Below are 19,193 nucleotides of genomic sequence, written 5' to 3'. Positions count from 1 at the left end.
CTAACAAAAGTGGTGTCATCAACGAATTTATAGATGGTATTTCAGCATTTGGGTCTGGATCCTCAGGATCTGACTAGGGCGTTGTGCAGGAATACAAGCCAAGGTACATTCATTCATCTGGCCTATTGTCTAGCCAGTCAGACTCCCACGCAATCCCATTAAACAAGTGAAGCTATCGGACAACCAGGGAGAAGCCTATCCAGCTTCTCCTTACAATACTAGCCCTCCAGTCCCAGTAACATCCTAGTAAATCTGTTCCCTGATCCCTCTTAAATTCAATGAAATCCTGCACTGGGAATAAAAGTCTGGTTATTAAGAGCAGATATAGATTTACCTGGCAACAATAAAATGTCCAACTGAAAGGGTCAATTGACTAAATCAGCATTTTATTTTTAATCAGCGAGTTACTTTCCACCCTCCTATAAAGAGCTCAAACTAAGAACAGAAATGGTTGCCCGACGGCAATCAATCTCAGTAAACACTATCGCTATTAAATGCACAGATTTTCAACCCCTACCTCCACCACATTTTCCTTTAGCGCGGTTCATTTACCTTTTAAGATAATGTCCAAAATAATGCAAATCGGCTGTACAAAAAAAAAACAAAATTACTTCAGCCCTTCTGAAAGCCTAAAGGCAAATAGACAGACAGACTCTCTCCTTGTCAGAGGATGTTTTTGACTAAGGGAGCGGTAACTGAAATCTCCAGGCAAACTACAGTGCAACCAAATCCTGGAAGGTGTGTATATTGAGCACACACAGAATGAATCAGCTGCACCCAGCGTAAAAACTAATGGAATGTTTCTCCTATCAGCGGATTTGAAGTGAATAAAATAATGAGTCGCGGTGCACAGTCAGACAGTCCACATGACTGTAATACATAAATTGTAATCCTCTAGCAGAAAGCTAGCAAGCCTTGTCAGTTCTTCTGGCTTTTAGTTATAACCTCATCTGCTATGCAGTTAGAAACATTTCAGCAGGCAGCACACCCTAACACTGGTGTCAAATAAGCAACTGTTTAAATCAACACTCTGAAATGCAGGAGGCCGCTGACGCTGCCAAAGTATTGAGGAGTCAAATCAGGAATCAAGTTGGCAGCATAAAGACTTGTATTCCCTCTTCTTTGTGCGGCCCCTCACCCACCCTGATTCAAAACGACATTCGACAATATACTCACTGGGGATATGTGTCACGCTGGTGACGGTTTTGAAACAGAACTGCGTGGACCACTTCAGTTTAAATATTGGCAGGAAGATGACATCCATCAGAAAGTGCAGGCTGCAACACTTTTTTTTAATATATAAATCGCCTTGGGTTTTATACAATGCCTTTTCAAAATATGGAAATACAGCGCAGGATTCAGATTTAATCAGAAACAAATAGAGAAGCTGGCATTTGAAATACAAGACCTGTGCTTATGGGCACTGATGCTTCACAGGGCTCACATAACATGGACTGCTAATTTGCAATGTGAGAATAACCTCCATCATTTCTAGAAATGCCTTTAGTAGTTAGCCTAATTAAAAGAGATGCCACCACTACGCGCACTGTGTTCAACCCATAGCGCGTTACCCAATGCCTTTTCATTCCCATGTACTCAAATGATCCTCAGCAAAATAAAGACTCATTATGCAAATTACCTGTCATCATCTCACAGCTTTTTCTTCCATTGCCTCCAATTTCATTCTCCCGTTCCTCAGTGTCTGTGTTAACCCTCCCACCCGCTCCATGCTGTCATATGCAATTGCCAGCTGCCTTATTACAACAAGAGTGACATAATCACCATCTAGAAAATGGAGCAATTTCTCGCTCACTACCGGTGGCCCCTTTTACCAATGACACGATGTCTAAATTCCATGAAGGAGTAGATTTGATGAGGGATTTCTAGTTAATATTTACAACTCGGAAAATATTCACACAGTGGCTATTTTATTAGGCACCGTCATGCACCTAATAAAGTGGCCGCTGAGGGTACGTTCATGGCCTTCTGCTGCTGTGGCCCATCCAGTTTGAGGTTCAACATGCTCTTCAGCACACCACTGCTGGAAAGCGTGGTTATTTGAGTTACTGTCGCCCTCCTGGCAGCTGGAACCAGTGTGGTCATCCTCCTGTGACCTCTTTCATTAACAACCCACAGAACTGCCGCTCACTGGATGTTCTCTTTTCCTTCTCACACCGTTCTCGTAACACTCGAGACTACAATGCGTGAAAATCCCAGGTGATTAGCAATTTCTGAGATACCACCCTGTCTGGCACCAACAATCATTCCATGGACAAAGTCACTTAATCACATATCTTCCCCGTCTGATGTTTAGTCTGAAAAATAACCAAAACTCCTGGCCACGTCTGCAAGCATTAAGTTGCTGCCACATGATGCACTTGTTAGATATTTGCATTAACAAGCAGGTGTTCAGGTGTACCCAATAAAATGGCTACTGAGTGAATGAGTGCCAAACTTTTCCCGGCGTTCAGTTCCCGCAGAGAATCCAAGTCCAAAATTTAAACAAATGTAATTGTACAATGGCAGATTTAGACCAAGGCTAAGGGGAGGCAAACCACACTCGAAATGCTACAGGGTGAACACAGTGTGACACAAGCAAGCTACAGCAGTCTCTTGTGTCGTGTTTATATCATCGGAACCATCAACACCACAGTCACAGTGGGTAAAGTGCATGTTATACTGCAACAGCCTTGGATTAAAGAAAGGCAAACACAAAACATGCTGGAATTTCTGCTTCTGTCACCTCCTCACAGATCCAAGGTGAAAATGCAACTACTTAAAAGCCAGGACTGAGGTGAACCCCCAACAACGCAAAAGCCTATTTAAACTGGCCATAAAGAATACCATTTATAGAATGAAAGAGCGGGTTTGCACTTACATGGAACACCTTGGTGATGGCAACTTAAATGAAATAGGTAATGAAATAGCTTTGAGGGATCATCAATGATTCAGGTTTAGTTATTTCATGCACATGGAAACATACAGTGAACGTGCCATTTGAGTTAGCAACCAGCATAACTCAAGTGTGTGCGACGACAAGTGTCGCCACAAAATAACATGGGGAAACACAACAGAAAATGCACAGAAAGCTCACACTGCAATATGATAAATAACACAATAACCTCCCATCCCCAGATCAGAAAAGTTTCCATCGAGGTGTCATAGGAACTTGGGTCCGTGCGAGAGGGTAGTAGGTTATTTGCACTTGCATCAGCAGGCATCTCACTCAGCCTGAGCAATTGCTGAAGTATCTGGTTGGGGTCTTAATCCCACACACCAGATTCAGCAGTTCGTTCATGTTGCCACTGAGCAGAGACAACTGGTCAAAGAGGATATTTCCGGAGACAGAAAAAAAATACAATGCCTGAAAAGTTTACTGCAAATAATTTTCTTAAAAAAAGATTACACACTTACTTCCAGAGTGAAACACAGCAGCAATTTATTGCAGAGTTTCTGACTTACTTATTGACTACAATATGAAGGGGGCCATTCAATCCACCTGGTCCAGCCTTGCTCCCTGCAGAATAATTCCACCAGTCCTGCTCTTCGTCGCAGTATCCCCCTAATTAGTTAATGTTAGTTACACTGCTGGCAATTAGGGCAGCAGTGAAGGTCCTCCATCCCTGGTGGTGTTCAGGGCCCACTTCATCACGTCAATAGCTTCATCTCAGTTTTCACTACTGTCAGTCATTCAAAGTCCCGGGTGCAGGCTCAGGAATACAGTCACACTCAGATGTAGAAGGATTCTTCATTGCTGTTTCCGTAACAATTTTGTTTTACCAGGCAGGGTTGTCAGCCCTGAGCTGAACCCCTGAACCTGGATAACCCGTGGACCATTCTTAGTCTGTCCTCTACCCTTTGACCTGTTCGGTATGGATGACCCTACCCAGATCCAAAGCCTAAAGCCCTGACTCCAGCCAGTATAGCTCTCTGGATCACAGAGATACACAGCCTCCAAATCATGACAAAGTTGTTCTCCTCTTGGAGGATTACTCTAGCACCCTGCAACTTATTCTTTCTCACAACTTGCCTGTGCCGTTTGAGTCTTGGCCAACATCATCGTTATGTGCTGTGCCGTATGACGTGGCCACTCATGGTCATTGACCATAATCGTTCTTGGCAAACTTTTCTACGGAAGTGGTTTGCCATTGCCTTCTCCTGGGCACTGTCTTTACAAGACCATTGAGGCTGTCTGCCTGGCATCAGTGGTCACATAAGCAGGACTTGTGATATGCAGCAGCTGTTCATATGACAATCCACCACCTGCTCCCATGGCTTCACGTGACCCTGATCCGGTGGGGGGGGGAGGGGGGGGTGCTAAGCAGGTGCTTCACCTTGCCCAAAAGTGACCTGCAGGTTACCAGAGGGAAGGAGTGTCTTGCACTTCCTTGGTAGGGACGCATCTTCACCCTGTCACCCAGACTTCCCTACACCAGGGGAACTTCGAGCAGCTACTTAACCTGCACATCATAGAGGAAACCAGAGCATCTTATGCAAACTCCACAGGCAACGAACCAGGAGCAGGATCGATCCAGGTTTGTTTTGTGTCACTCTAAAAACAAATTGTTCTTACTTCCAATTTCCACATTACCAGTCCCCTCGTTCCCTGTATTCTTCCAAAATAGTCTGAGAGTAACCAACATCTTCACATCACAGCACCGGATTGGGACCCGACCCACAATATATCCACCCAATTCCCTATTGTGGTCCTCATCCCTAAGCACCACCCCATTCCCCAAGCTTCAAGTCATGCTTCCCCACCCCCAAATTTTGTACAAGGCCAGATAATTACTTTCAACCCCTGACCACAACAGATTTCATCATGCCCTGAGCCACCCACCATCCTTTCCTGCTGCTCACTCCCAACCCCATGGTTCTAGCAACACATTTTTACTCCCTAGGACTTGCGTTATGTAGACAGTTAGACCAAACTTGGAATATTGTGTTCAGCTCTGGGCACCTCAATATAGGAAGGATGTGGAGATTTACCAGAGTATTGCCTGGATTGGAGAGCAAGACTTAGGAGGACAGGTTGAGAGATCTAAGGGTTTTCTCTCAGGAGAGAAGGAAGCTAAGAGGTGACTTTATAGACATCTACAGGACGACAAGCTGCATAGATTGAGTGGAAAGCCAGAGACCCTTTCCCAGGGTGGAATTGGCTAATACAAGGGGGCATAATATTAAAGTGATTGGAAGGAAGTACAGGGGGTTGTCAGTGGCAAGTTTCTTTTCAAACATGGCAGATGGAGAGGTAATCTCACAGGGGTGTATAAAATTATGAGGGGCATGAAAAGATAGAATGGAGAAAGGCTGAGTGAATTCAAAGAGTTAAGAATCAAGAACAAGAGGACACAGAGTTAAGGTGAGATGGGAAAGATTTAAGAGGAACTTGAGGTACTTTTGTAAAAAAAATGAAGCGTGGTAATCAACTGTCAGAGGAAGTAGTTGAGGCAGGTAAAATGACAACTTTTAAGAGACAGTTGGGTTAAGTACATGGATTGGAACGATTCAGAAGATTATGAGCCAAATGGGACTAACCTGGACGGGGCACCTTGGTCAGAATGGAACATCTGTGCTGAAGGGCCTGTTGATGCACCATCAATAACTCTCGGAGACTGGAAGTGAACGATAGGCTCCGGGAGTTATTGATGGTGCATCAATTTTATTAACAGCAAAAGGGAGCGCGACGTCTCGGAGACTGAGGGAGGAGCAGTGCCCCAATCGCCTTTATACAGGGGTCTGTGGGAGGAGCCACAGGAGCGGTCAGCAGAGGGGCGTGTCCAGACAGGTATACATAGTTTACCACACCTATGCTGTAAAACTCTACGACAAAAGCAATATGAAGAGAAGGAAGAGGGGCATTTTAGGAAATTTGCTTCTTGGAGGAGGGAGAGGTGCCCATGGATGTAGAGAATAAAACAGAAGGGAGAAAATTGGCAGGAAAGTGAAATCAGGTTAAGGATCTGAGCATGCTGCCATTTATTGTCCATCCCTAAGGGCACTTGCCTAGGCGCCATGTCACCTTCTTGAACTTTTTCAAATGAAAGGCACTCCCATGGTACTGCTGGGAGTTCCAGGATTTGAACCCAGCATCGATAACAGAGTAACATTACCACTCCACTACTCCGAGAACCAGGCTCCCAACCATCGACCCCACTAGTGCCCTTCAACATAATGTGTACCTCAATAAACACCAAGTACACTGCAGACACTGGGGTCAACGCAACACGCTGGAGGAACTCAGCAGGTCGGGCAGCATCCGTGGAAACGAGCAGTCAACGTTTCGGGCCGAGACCCTTCGTCAGGACTGAAGAGGGAGGGGGCAGGGGCCCTATAAAGAAGGTGGGGGGAGAGTGGAAGGTGCCAGGTGAAAAACCAATCAGTGAGGGGAAAGATCAAGGGGTGGGGGAGGGGAAGCAGGGAGGGGATAGGCAGGAAAGGTGAAGGAGGAACGTAAGGGGAAAGCACTATGGGTAGCAGAAGGTGGTGGAATCATGAGAGGGGTGATAGGCAGCTGGAGGAGGAGGCAGAGTGAAACTGGGATGGGGGAAGGGAGAGGGAGGGAATTACCGGAAGTTGAAGAATTCAATGTTCATGCCAAAAATAAAGTTCAAAATACCTCAATAAATTTCCTCCTCAGCCTTCTCTGCTCCAAGGAAAACCAGCCCAGTGCATCTGGTCTCTCCACAGAGTTGAAACACGTACAGTAGCTCTGTATCCCAAGTTTACCCTTTATACACCTTTCTCCATCCAGCTTGGCCATTTGAACCTTTATATGATTCACCTTCACTAAGGCTTTATAACCACACGTGCAGAACAAGGATCAAGAAAAGAATATTTTCTTCCTGTTGAGAAAGAGCTCCCTGCTGTAATACTGCAGTTTAACATCAGTGAAAAGAACTCTGAAGTAATGTGAAGGTAAGCGTGCAATCTATTTGCTGCCGGGAGATTCCCAGGCAGCAGGTCAGCACAGTATCGGCTAAATGTCGGAGCCCAGCAAGGGCACAGAAACCACTGTGACATTTCACCCATTCAGCAGGCGTCCCCTTTGAAGTTTGTACAACAAAAAAAAATGCTGCACAAAGAATAAACACACAGCAGTTAAAATAAGCAAAGACAAAGCCAAAGCTCAGATTCCGATCCACTTATTTATCAAAACATTCAGCGAAATGCACTGTTTGCATTAACAAGCAGCACAACCCAAGGATGTTCTGGGAACAGCCCACAGCACATTCCAACAGCAGCACTGCATGCCCACAATGCTTGGCCAAACAACACAGGAAGCAACGAGCAACAAAACAGACTCCTTTCCTCACTCCCAACCACTCACCCATACCAGCAGTCCTCCAACCTCAGAACAAGCCTCCAAGCCTCCAATGAACCATGCAGTGCAACAGTTCTGTACAGTCTGGGATCAGCCCCATCTTCAAGGAAAATTGGCTGTCCCTGCAAGACTGGTATGGGACATTAATTGTCCCATTAAACCAACAGTAGCTGTAGGATGGAGTTGGGAACCTCTGGAACAGCCATGGTTCAATATAAGGGAATGGGTGAAGACATCACCAACCTGTTCACCCTGCAGTCCATGTGACTGGGAGAAGTGTTGTGGAGGTTGCGGGTGAAGCCTTGAAATGGGAACACCTTGGGGTCCAGCTAACACGTGGGTCCTCTCGCAGAGGAACACCTGCAGCTATCTACCACACGCTGCTTCTCTGGCCCTTTTCCAGAGATGTCCAAAGAGAGTGGTGGGCAACTGGGCTGCAGCTGGCAGACCTGTAATACCTGGAGATGGTCCAGGGGACTTGCGACTACCACAAGGAACAACCTAAACCGTGACTGCAGTCACCCTGGTCAGATCATCACCTAGAGACTAAACCCCTGCTCTGGAAGGTCTATTCCTGGCAGCATCACAACCAGTCAGGTAGCCAAAGCTGAAGCCCTTGAACCGACCCTACTTGCCCTGCCATACACTGGATGCACAAGGATTTATATAATACGGGACACCTCCAACTGTAACAGCACATACTTTGAGAATGCAGTGATAGGACTAGAGGGACTGAGTTACTGAGCTGACTCGGACTTTGCTCAGTGGCATATAGAGGAACGAGGGCCAATCTTGCAGAGCTGTATAAAGTCATGAGGGGCATAGATAGGGTGCTGCTCTCAGACCTCCCATTGCTGGGGAAATCAAGAACCAGAGGGCAGAGGTTTAGGGCAAGGGGAGGAGATATTCAATAGGAACATGGAGGGACAATCTTTTCACCCAGAGAATGGTTTGTATGTGGAATGAGCTGCCAGTAGAAGTGGCTGGTGCAGGTATACAACGTTTTAAAAAAGCACTTGGACAGTCTCGTGGATAAGGAAAGGTTTAGAGCTGGGGCTCCCAGCCTTTTTTATGCTATGGACCAATGTCATTAGCGAGGGGTCTGTGGACCCCAGGTTGGGAGCCCATGGTTTCGAGGGATATGAGCCAAAATCAGATAAATGGGACTAGCTTAGCTGAGCAGATTATGTGGCATGGACCAACTGGACCAGAGGGTTTCTATGTTGTGCTTTCTAAAAAAAAAAATTCAGAAACAGATGACTAGAAGATTCTATGTTATAATTTTCTTAATAATCAGTTTCTAAATTCAAAGTAATTTGTTATCAAAGTACATCGATGTCATCCTATACAGCCCTGAGATTCATTTTCTTGTGGACATACTCAATAAATCCAATAATCATAATAGCTTCAATGAAGGACCACATCAGCTTGGGCTTTTAACCAATGTGCAATAGACAGCAAATGGTGCAAATACAAAAACAGAGATATAATAAATAGATAGATAAATAAATAAACGGACAAGCAAGCAATATATATTAAGAACATGAGATGAAGAGTCATTTTAAGTCATAGGTCATGGGGACATTTCAATGATGGGGCAAGTGAAGTTGAGTGAAGTTATCCCTTTTGGTTCAAGAACCTGATGGTCGAGGGGTACTAACCATTCCTAAACCTGCTGGTGTGAGTGCTGAGGCTCCTGCACCTTCTTCCCGATGGCAACAGCATGAAGAGAGCATGGCCTGAGTGGTGGGAGCACCTAATGATGGATGCTGCTTTCCTGTGCCAATGTTTTGATGTTTAACATTATTTAAGTAACATTTATTTCAGATGATTTTCTTTGCAGGAAACAGACAGACATATCTGTCACCCCGTAACGAAGCGGAACAGTAAAAGATGGCACATATGAGTAAACAGAAGCAGGAGTTGGCCACCGGGCCCCTCAAGCCTGTCCCTCTACTCTGTATAAACATGGCTGACCTATACAAGTTCAACTCCCCATCACTCTCCGTTACTCCAGTCTTTCAGATTTTCATTTACCTCTACCTTAAAAATCAGGTGGGATGCAGAGAATTCTAGAGATTCACCATCTTCTGAGAAAGAACTACCCTGGCATAAGTTACTTAACAGAGTAGTTCAGAGCACTGTGACTATGGGGTCCTTTGAACTGCAGTCCCCACCCTGCCTCACTCTCAGATGCTACAGCAGGTGTTGGTTACAGAGGGAGAGCTGGGAGGAAGTGCATCCACCCCCCTGATTTCAAGTCAAGTCACTTTTATTGTCATTTCGACCATAACTGCTGGTACAGTACATAGTAAAAATGAGACGTTTTTCAGGACCATGGTGTTACATGACACAGTACAAAAACTAGACTGAACTACGTAAAAAAACAACACAGAAAAAAACTACACTAGACTACAGACCTACCCAGGACTGCATAAAGTGCACAAAACAGTGCAGGCATTACAATAAATAATAAACAAGACAATAGGGCAGTAAGTTGGTGTCAGTCCAGGCTCTGGGTATTGAGGAGTCTGATGGCTTGGGGAAAGAAACAGTTACATAGTCTGGTCGTGAGAGCCTGAATGCTTCGGTGCCTTTTCCCAGACGGCAGGAGGGTGAAGAGTTTGTATGAGGGGTGTGTGGGGTCCTTGCGTGTTTCCTTTGCGAATGCAGCGTGTAGTGTAAATGTCAGTGATGGCAGGAAGATTGACCCCGATGATCTTCTCTGCTGACCTCACTATCCACTGCAGGGTCTTGCGATCCGAGATGGTGCAATTTCCAAACCAGGCAGTGATGCAGCTGCTCAGGATGCTCTCAATACAACCCCTGTAGAATGTGATGAGGATGAGGAGTAGGAGATGGGCTTTCCGCAGCTTTAGGGGAGGGGAAAGTATTTTTCCTGAGCGGAAGACAAGACCAAGTAGCTTTTTGAGGAATAACACTGGTTTGATTTTTCCCCCCCTGAATGTCCTAGAGTATTACCCTGAGAATCTACTTTTGAATGTAATCACAAATATTTAGAACGCTGCAGTGGTTTCAAAAAACAGTGAGATTCAGAAGCAAACAACTGATGACATATCCCGTCCTATCATTTGATAGTCAGTTCAATTACAGGAGACAATCTAGTACAATGAGTCACTGCCATTTCCAGGATCTTCTGTTACACACTGGAGTATGTTCCGTCCCCGCCCACAAGCCTATCCACTACAGGCCGCACTCACTCCACGTCCTCCATTGTCGGAATACAATGTTAGCAACCCAGCCACAATTAACTTGCTTCTTAAATTTCCACAAATGCTCGATGTTTCTGCAAACTGGACGGTACAACTGTCTAATTATACACTCCATGAGAAGGTGCATTACTTATCCCAAACAGTGTTTCTGAAGATAATCCGCCCATGGTAACAAGTGTAGATACATTAACAGATCCAGTTATTGTACAGTTGACACTGAGTGCTGCTTTTGAATGGTAAAATGGCCAGGGATCACTTCAGTCAAGCCAAATACTGAGGTAAGAAAATATATTACATAGGAAGATGCCTCGTGGCTAACTTCACTCACCTCAAACCTGATCTGATTCCATAATCTATGGACTCACTTTCAAGAACTCTACAACTCATGTTCTCGGTATTATTTATTTGCACGGTTTGCCTTTTTACACATTGGCTACTTCTTTGTGTGTAGTCTTTCAATTATTCTAATTTCTCTATTCTGTGAATGCCTGCAAGAAAATTAATCTCTAGGCAATATACGGTGACATAAATGTACTTTGATAATAAATTTACTTTGAACTTTCAGTTGAGTCCATATCAACTCTTGAAGCATTCCCTTCCTTTCATTTCCATAGTCAATTCCCTGTAATCCTTGCCCTGCACATCATCTCTCCCAATTGTCCTACCACTCACCTCTGTCAGTGATAATTTACATTGGCTAATTAGCTTACCCATCAGCACATATTTGGGACGTAGGAAGAAATGTGAGCACTTAATTCTCTTCCGGCAGGATCTAGTTTCTTCACTATTATTCTCTGGGTGACCAGCCCCGCAATGGAGGAGGAGAAAATATTTCATAAGTAATTAATGACTTTCATCCACAAGCATGAAATTAAACACTACAGCAGCGAATGCTACAGCATAATTAGTGCTTTATTCACTGCAGCTCTTTGTCAACGGATAAACAGAATGGAAGGAGTTAGTGGTCAAGCTTCCCTCTGCCCATTTAACAAAATCTCAAAGGTAAATATTGGCTGTGTAAGAGGCCCAATAAACAAGAAAAAACATGTTTTCTATCCCAGTTCTGATGAAGAGTCCTAGACGTGAAACATTAACTATTTCCCTTTCTACAGTTCAAGTCAACTTTTATTGTCATTTCAACCATAACTGCTGGTACAGTGCATAGTAAAAATGAGACAATGTTTTTACTGTGTACTGTACCAGCAGTCATGGTCAAAATGACAATAAAAGTTGACTTGACTTGAACTGTAGAAAGGGAAACAGTTAACGTTTCACGTCTAGGACTCTTCATCAGAACTGCTGCTTGACCTGCTGAAAATTTCCAGTCTTTTCTGGTTTTATTTCCAATTTTTGCCATCTGCAATTCTTTACTCCCCTAATAAGGTTGCCCAGTAGTAAGGCTCCAAATGCTAACAGAATCACATAGCATAGAAACACACTTTTCAACCTAACTAATCCATGCCAACCAAAATTCCCATTTAGGTAGTCCCACATCCCTCTAAACTTTTCCTAACTATGTACCTGTCCAAGGGTCTTTTCAATGTTGTTAATGAACCTGCCTGAGCCTCTTCCTCTTCAAGTTCATTCCATTGACATCCTTGGTGACATTACACTCTAGAAATGCCCCAAAGAGAAAAATGGTTTAATTTTATTCCAGCCAATGGAGAAAATCAATTAAAGCTGGCATAAAATCCTTTTGACAGTTCCTAGCTAAACATTATTTTGGGTTATGGCAAACATAACCATTCATAGAAATCATATGTCAAAAATAAGTGCTTCTGACACATTCAGGAGATGAACACAAGGGGTGGCAGACTGTGCCATTATACATTCACTGTTGGCACTCTTTTTTCATTGGAGAGAAACAAGTGTTAATTGAAGATCATTTGGTGCACACACACTTAGTGGTCACTTTATTAGGTACACCTGTTTATGTTTGCTCATTAATACAAATATCTAATCAGCCATTCATATGGGAGCAACTCAATGCTTGGAGACATTGTCAAGAGGTTCAGTTGTTGTTCAGACCAAATGTTAGAACGGGGAAGAAATGCGATCTAAGTGACTTTGACCGTGGAATGATTGTTGGTGCCAGATGGGATGGATTGAGTACCTCAGACTGTTGATCAGCTAGATATTCATGCACAACAGTGTCTAGAGTTTTCAGACAATGGTGTTAAAAAAAAAAACAGGTAAAAAATGCATTGAGCTGTTGTTGTATGGGCAATGACACCTGGTTAATGACAGAGGAGAGAGGAGAACGGCCAGATTGGTTCAAGCTGACAGGAAGGCGACAGTAACTCAAATAATTATGTGTTACAACAGTAACGTGTAGAAGAGCATCTCCGAACATACAACACATCAAACCTTTAACTGGATGGTCTACAGCAGCAGAAGACCACACCGGGTTTCGCTCCTGTATCTAATAAAATGGCCATTCTGGATATTTTGAAGATACTACGAGTGAAGAAAAAACTATATTACTTTCATCTCTTAGCTGTGATGTCGGAGGATCAGACACTATTTATCTAAAATACGACATAGGTTGAAAACTAGAAAATGAAAAATAAATTGGAAACTGCTGCCAATGTTGTGCTGGCTAGACAAATGAAAATAATCATTATTGATATTTTGCGTACAAGCATTTGTTAAAATGATTGTGCTGTCAAGAACTCTCTCATCTTATTTATTAATATAAAAACCAAAAATAGTCTACACATCAGGCAGCATCTGTGGAAAGCAAAACACAGTTAGCACGTCAGGCTGAAGGACCTTCATCAGAACAAGGAAATTTGACCTCAGAAATTAAGTTTGTGTCACTTTCCACACTTGCTGACTGTTTCCAATAGTTCCCATTTTAATTCAGATTTCCAGCATCTGCAGTACTTTATTTTCATTCATTAGATACATATATGAATGCACTCACTGTACAGTAATAAATTACTGTGCCTTCTGCCACTACATCCACAATTCATTTACTTGTAAAGATTTTGCTACAAAGATGTGCTGTACAAACAAGAGCACGCAGTGCAGAATTATGGAATGCATAATTAATTTGAATTGTGAGATGTTTCTTTATAATTTGCCGATGACTTCATGCCTCTTTGAGCAAGATTGCCTATTAAATCTAATTAGTGTAGAAACGGGAAGATTTTTTTTTTACATCCACTGGAGACTTCACACTGATCCCATGACAGCCATGAGAGCAGAGACCTTCATTCCAGCAAGCAAAGATCGGATCCCAGCGCTAGTTGCTGAGTTATTAGAATGGTGTCCTTAAGTAATGTTACCCAAGCTAGACACAAACTCTCTTGTTTAATTGATTTAGATTGAATTAATATAGTCAATCTAATTTTAATTTGTACTGAGGTTTCTACAATGATTGCATGTTTGACTTGGTTTAAAATCAAGGGAAGGCACTCTAGATACCATCCTCTGTCTTTTTTCCCCACATATACAGAAGAGGGGAAATAATTCCGCCTTCCACATCTGCTATTATGTATATTCCTTCTCATTTCTTCCCAAACTGTTTTACTCTTTATTCACAAACTGCACCTTTTCCTGCAGTTTACATACTTTTCCAAGATTTGGGGGAAGTGAGCTCTAAGCCACAGACTGGGTCCAGTTTCTGTTCTGAGCAAGAATTTGCGGAGGCAACTCTCACAGTTGCAGCCAATTATGCTCTTTTCTTCTTTAAATTCCAACCCCATGGAACACTGTCTATCCATCTCCCACCTAGCCATATTCCTGCTCTCTTTCCCCAAAGCATGACTGCTGCAATGGCAGGGTCCCTTCTAACGTTCCCTCTAAGATGTGCTCACACACATCTTTTGCCACTAGCGCCCAAGGAATTTAAACTGCACACGAAAGGTTGTCACCCTCTACCTCATTGGCATGTTAAGTATATTTCATGATTGTACACAATCACATTTCCTTTTCTGGTTTCTGATGCAGATAGTGTTGACAACATGGAGTTTGCAATGATTTGTCTGCAAATTTTAGAAGTGGTTTACTTATACTGTTTTTATTGAAGAAATTATTGATTCAGTATGTGGCATTCCAAAGCAGCAAAGGGCGTGAAGCGCAAAAGGTTTGCTCGTTCGTTTAAAGTGGAATGGCTTAATGAACCAGTACAACCTCCTACACCGAAAGCTCATGAGGTCAGGAACGTGCAGCTACGAGAAATATTTATGTACATTACAGAAACTGATGTTACCTGAGTGTATTGTCGCAATGCAAAAGTTGCTGGAGGATTTGCAAGTGGGAAGAAATGAAATGATATTTGGAAACTTGACTTTTTAAAAAGCATCATTTAGCAGGCAAGTCACATGTGGACGGTGTGCAAAGCCTCCGGTGAGAAAATCCTTCATTACCCGCTACAAAGTATGCTTTGTGAGAGTTTAAATTAATGAGAGCAAAATAGCTGAAGCCCAGAGGAGATCAAAGTTCTTATTGACAGTGTTTTGCTAGCTATTAATATGAATACCTCTATATACGTATACAATTCAGTGCACACATGTTGTCGTCACTGGACAAAAAAAAATTGCAAAACTTACACACACTGGTCATTACAAATTAGAGGGAACTTTGCCATTCCTCTGACTCCTCCAGAGTACAGTGGCCTAGAAATCAGATTGCATAGGTCTTGATGAAGGGTCTCAGCCTGAAACATCAGCTGTTTAAAACTCTCCTTAGATGCTGCCTGATCTGTCCAGCATTTTGTGTGTGTTGCTCTGGATTTCCAGCATCTGCAGAATCTCTTGTGTTTATGAATTGTATAGCTCTTGCTCATTTCAGTGCTCTATATATCCCAGAGTGAAACCGCATTGTCATTTCTCGGTTAGAATCAAAATCATAATCATACAACAAAGAAGCAGACCGTGACTGTCAGACATCCATTGACACCAGTCCAACACAAATCCCATTGATTCACCCCCATTCCAAGCAACTTCCCCCAGATCCCCCAAGGATGTTGCCTGGATTGGGGAGCATGCCTTATGAGGAGAGGTTGAGTGAACTCGGCCTTTTCTCCTGGGAGTGACGGAGGATGAGAGGTGACCTGATAGAGGTGTACAAGATGATGAGAGGCACTGATCGTGTGGATAGTCAGAGGCTTTTTCCCAGGGCTGAAATGGTTGCCACAAGAGGACACAGGTTTAAGGTGCTGGGGAGTAGGTACAGAGGAGATGTCAGGGGTAAGTTTTTTACTCAGAGAGTGGTGAGTGCGTGGAATGGGCTGCCAGCAATGGTGGTGGAGACGGATACAATAGGGTCTTTTAAGAGACTTTTGGATAGGTACATGGAGCTTAGAAAAATAGAGGGCTATGGGTAAGCCTAGTAATTTCTAAGGTAAGGACACGTTCAGCACAACTTTGTGGGCCGAAGGGCCTGTACTGTGCTGTAGTTTTTCTATGTTTCTATCCCACTACTACACAAGGAACAATTAACAGAGGCAATTAAGCCAACACCTTGCACACTTTGGGGAGAGAGGATACCTGAACATCCAAACATAAACTCACACAGTCACAACGAGAACATGAAAACTCCACTCCGACAGCACTCATTGAACCTGGGGTTCCAGCGCTGCCTCTCAAAAGTCCAACCTTATGTCCTCGTCGTGAGATGCGGAAACAGGCAAGGCCAGCCAATAGGGTTCTGGTGAAACTGTACAGGTTAGTCCCCTGTACAGTGGATGCAGTGGATTGCAGAAGCATTGATGAACTCCAACCTGCCATCGATTTCCAAGGGCGATGAAGATGGGAGGTCATTGAAGGCCTACGTTCCACTTAGGAGCTAAGGGCCCAACTTGAACATGATTAGATATTCCTGAAGGGTTTTTGATGCACTTGTTCACTTCTAATGTACATCAAATATTCCAACAGGAGAGAAATTAAACCAATTTCATTTGGGTATGACCATCATGGGGGACTGCTAGAATACAAAAGATGTAAATATGCAGCAGTGAACTGGGTCTTTGCCAAGACCAGTGCATAAATATGTTGCATGTTTGGTACTGCCCATCCCAACATCGTAGGCAGGCACATGGGGTAATATAGATGGGCAGAATGGGAGCATGGACTTGATGGGCCAAAGAGCACGTTCCTGCGCTGATCATTGTCCCAGCACAGTGACACCTCCCCAAGGCCTCTGATCCAGGCCTAGATCTTCACCCAACCCCATTCCAGCCCGCACAATTAAAAACAGATAAGCTGGACATTAAATTCCGGACTTGATTGAATCAGAAAAATGTCCGAGCAGGACCCTGGCTGCTGTCTCATTTTTATTCTCCAACCTCTAGCCTAAGCACTTGCATAATTCCCTTCCTGATGGTCTGCTCTGGATCCATATTGTACATAGCTGCTGTGGTATGCCAATGTTGACCTCAGCGGCCTTTAACTCATTGTTTCTTGCAAATTACATTTTTCCATTTTATTCCCCTGACCATAAGGAAAGCAAGTTCTTTAAAAGCATCTCCTTTCATTTAGCATTACAAACTTTGCCGCCCACCTTTCAACCTTTAAGCAGAGGAAAAGAGATTTAGCCATTTTAGCCACTGGGAAAATAATCAATTTAACAGTTGATATGGAATGAGGTGGATTAATAAAGGAAGGGGGGGGGGGGGAAAGAGTTCCTTTGGATTTTTAAAGTTTTAATAACATTGCAAACATGGCAGTGACATTTCCTTTGATTACAATTTCTGTTCAAACAGTAATTACACTCTTTAAGAACTGCTTATTAGTAATATCCATCAAGGGAAATCTCCCAACTAAATCCATGTTAATAATTAGAGGAAATTATCCCCATGGAGGAAGAAGAGACCATGTTAGAGCGCGTGCATACTTAAAAGCAGACTGAGCAGAGGCTCAGACATTGCTGTTAGATCAGCAAAGTCATTATTCTCTCTCAATAGAGACACTAGTCTTCTGGAGACTCCAGGAAATTGCAGTCTGACAGTGCTCTGTTCCTTCAGGAGCTCTGATTTAACAGCATTTCTCTGCTGTGATACTCACCCAGCAGTATAGAAACATAGAAAACCTACAGTACAATACAGGCCCTTCAGCCCACAAAGAACATGTCCTTACCTTAGAAATTAGGCTTACCCATAGCCCTTTATTTTTCTAAGCTCCATGTACCTATCCAAAAGTCTCTTAAAAGACCCTATTGTATCCGCCTCCACCACTGATGCTGGCAACCCATTCCATGCACTCACCACTCTCTGTGTAAGAAACTTACCCCTGACGAGATCTCTGTACCTACTCCCCAGCACCTTAAACCTGTGTCCTCTTGTAGCAACCATTTCAAACCTGGGAAAAAGCCTCCAACTATCCACACAATCAATGCCCCTCAAGTTCACTGAACATATCTTAAACTTCTGCGACTGTTCAGTTCCGGTCACCTCATTACAGGAAGGATGTGGATTCTATACAGAGAGCACAGAGGAGATTTACAAGGATGTTGCCAGGACCGGAGAGCATGGAGAGATTGAATGAACTTGGCCTATTCTCCTTGGAGTGATGGAGGATGAGAGGTGACCTGATAGAGGTGTATAAGACGATGAGAGGCATTGATCATGTGGATAACCAGAGGCATTTTTTCCCCCAGGGCTGAAATGGCTAACACAAGGGGGCAAAGTTTTAAGGTGCTTGGAAGTAGGTACAAGGGGGAGGTCAGAGGTAAGTTTTTCCACACAGAGAATAGTGGGTGTGTGGAATGCACTGCCAGAAAAGGTGGTAGAGGCAGATACAATAGGGTCTTTTAAGGGACTCTTAGATAGGCACATGGAGTTTAGTAAAGTAGAGGGCTATGCAGTAGGGAAATTCTAGATGGCTTCTAGAGTAGGTTACATGGTTGACACGACACTCTGGGTGAAAGGCTTGTAATGTGCTGTAGATTTTCTATGTTTCTATGATCCAAATACAATCTCATTCTTCAGAATTTAATGATTTCTGCATCTCTAAATTGAAAAAAAATTTTGAGATGCTCTTTATTTTTTTATCTTCCTTTGTCCTCTTTTAATTTTGTCTTTATTTTCCTGTTATTTCTGTCCAAAAGCTTTGTATTAAATAATTAAACGTATGCTTCTCATTCAGAATCTGTATGATTCTTCAGGCTCACTGGGCATGTTATCACTTTGTTTGTCCATAGGTTACACATTTGTCAGGATTGTAAAACCAGTCTGATATATACACTGAATATGCAGCTCATAAAGTTGCTGTTGCTTATGTTTAACATGAATATTTACATTTCTACACATCTTGACATCAAGATAGGACATAGAACAGTACAGCACAATATGGACCCTTCAGCCAATAATGTTAAGCTGCCCGATATAAACCTACTCTGTGATCGGTTGAATCCTTCCATCCTATATAGCCTATATCCTGCTGTTTTTCTTACTTCCATGTGCCTATCTACAAATCTCTTAGATGTCCTTAATGTATCAGTCTCTGTCAGTACTCGCTGCAATCTATCGCTGGCACACACTGCTCTCTATGTAAAAAACCTACCTCTGACATCTCCTTTAATCTTTCATCCACTCACCTTCAGCAAAAGCACTCTGGTATTGGCCATTGTCACCTGAGGAAAATGTACTGGCTGGATGTACAAAATCTATTTACAGTTAGTAACTCCTTGAA

At 43.2% G+C, this 19,193-nt stretch overlaps 1 protein-coding gene across 7 annotated transcripts in view; it reads right to left on the bottom strand.

The window, feature by feature from the left end:
• LOC140726980 (CRACD-like protein) overlaps positions 1 to 19,193 on the bottom strand; it is a 197,991-nt gene that overhangs the window by 116,716 nt on the left and 62,082 nt on the right. Inside the window, exon 1 of one of the 7 annotated variants that reach the window (XM_073044059.1) lies at positions 553 to 656. The exons of the other annotated variants lie outside the window; for them this stretch is intronic. The gene's annotated coding sequence lies outside the window, so the exon portion shown is untranslated. Of the gene's footprint in view, positions 1 to 552; positions 657 to 19,193 lie in introns of those variants that run through there. 7 annotated transcript variants of the gene reach the window in all.

Source organism: Hemitrygon akajei, chromosome 4 (genome assembly GCF_048418815.1).
Source record: "Hemitrygon akajei chromosome 4, sHemAka1.3, whole genome shotgun sequence".
Classification (NCBI taxonomy): domain Eukaryota; kingdom Metazoa; phylum Chordata; class Chondrichthyes; order Myliobatiformes; family Dasyatidae; genus Hemitrygon; species Hemitrygon akajei.
Note: the sequence above shows the minus strand (reverse complement) of the source record. Positions and strands in the feature narration are given on the sequence as shown.